We start from the raw sequence: 1,808 nt of genomic DNA, 5'->3' as shown, positions 1-1,808 counted from the left end.
TTAAAATGTTAAAATCAAATCTGATATTGTTTTACCTTTTATTTGGTGTGTGGAAGGTGTGCGGAAGAGGGGGTAGTCTTATACGGCGAGTATATAACAAACTCTGTATTTTGAGTGGAAATGTTAGGGGGTCGTCTTATACGCCCAGTCGTCTTATACACCGGCAAATACGGTACTGTTGTATAATGATGCCTATGTGTGTCTGTGTATCTACACAAACCACTCCATTACCTTTTTATAGCTTTGAGAAACATTATAAATCCTTTACTTTGTTGAATGCATGCATAATATGAGTAGCAAAGCAACAAAAATTTGCAGAGTAAATAGAGATAGTAAAGAGAAATCAATTTAGGAATAAAATTAGATTTCAGTGTTTTTCATCTCATCATCCTTCTGAGTAATTTCCATTGCAATGCCACTCTGACCAATTGTAAATATGATCACATTTTTTCCTTATATAATCTAATGAGCATATGTCTTATAACAAAATGGTGAGCTTAAGGGCCTAGTAAAAGTTATGTTTTTTAAAATTTTCTCAAATGCCTGGCATAGTGTTCAGTATATAAAAATATTTGATTAATACTTGCTGAATTAATAATTATGGAACACATAAACAAATTGTTTGGGGCTGGCTTTAGGCAGAGTCAAAAAGTTAAAGAGATTACAGAGGTCAATTAAAAGGGAATGGTATATGTATTTTTGGCTTATTTGTAATCATCAAAATCCTGAAATTCCCTTTCACATCTTTGAGACAGATATTTATTTTAAATATTATGTTAATGTTTTATTTAATATATTGCAATTATGCTTTGTTGATAACAGAAAGAATGTCAAAATTGTGTATTATGTTATGCACTGAGCTGAAAAAAAAAAGAAAATTAAAGTTTCTCTGCCTGTAGATAAACCTATTTTAAAACTTGTTCCAATTGCCTCTTTTTTTTTTTTAAATGAAGTATTCCCATGAAATTCTAACCAGGCTATGTGTTTTTATTAGGAACTCGAATGTCTATTGATGTGCTAAGCATCTGGTTACCTTGAGAGTCTGGTTTAACTGGGCAGAACAAGTATTTTTTTTTTTCTGTCCAACCCACTGATTATCTACAAAAGAATTATTTCATCATTCTGGTTATTGTACGTCCTAAATGAGGTTTTGCATTCAAGTGTCGATGCTTCCTCGTTAATATGGAGTCATTTGAGGCTGAACTTGCAGGTGGAATGGTGTCTGCATGTGGTGTTAAATGTTGACAGATAGCCTTGCTGTAATGGGAGAGTACAGTGAAGTCAGTGCTGCCAATTGAATTGGAAATGCAGAGACTGAATCATTAATGGTTTAAAATGTACAGCATCTGATCTGTCTAATCTTAGGTTTTATATATATATATAAAAAGTATATATATATACATATATAGGCACACATATATAAAAATATATATTTTGTGTGTATATATACACACACACACACACACACACACACTCACACTATTTTTGATTGGTAGTAATGGAAGGTGAATTATCAATATACATGATTTTAATCTTACTAGGCAGACATTCTTCCACCAGCAAGTAAAGTAATGATGCAACAATCCCCCTCCAAGCATTTTTTTCTCGATCCATTCATTCATCGATAATTTATTTAGGATGTACTATGCCTCGCATTGGGGATTTATCTGTGAAAAGGTCAGACATAAGCTCTGCCTTCAGGGATCAATCAGTTTGGTCCAGTCAAGAGTTAACAAAATAGAACTATCTATATAGGACTCCCAGTTTGCAAAAGCCTCTTTCCTTGCCCTGAATTCCCCAGGGAGAGG

This window comes from Myotis davidii, unplaced genomic scaffold (assembly GCF_000327345.1).
Source record: "Myotis davidii unplaced genomic scaffold, ASM32734v1 scaffold31, whole genome shotgun sequence".
Taxonomy (NCBI): Eukaryota; Metazoa; Chordata; class Mammalia; order Chiroptera; family Vespertilionidae; genus Myotis; species Myotis davidii.
Note: the sequence above shows the minus strand (reverse complement) of the source record.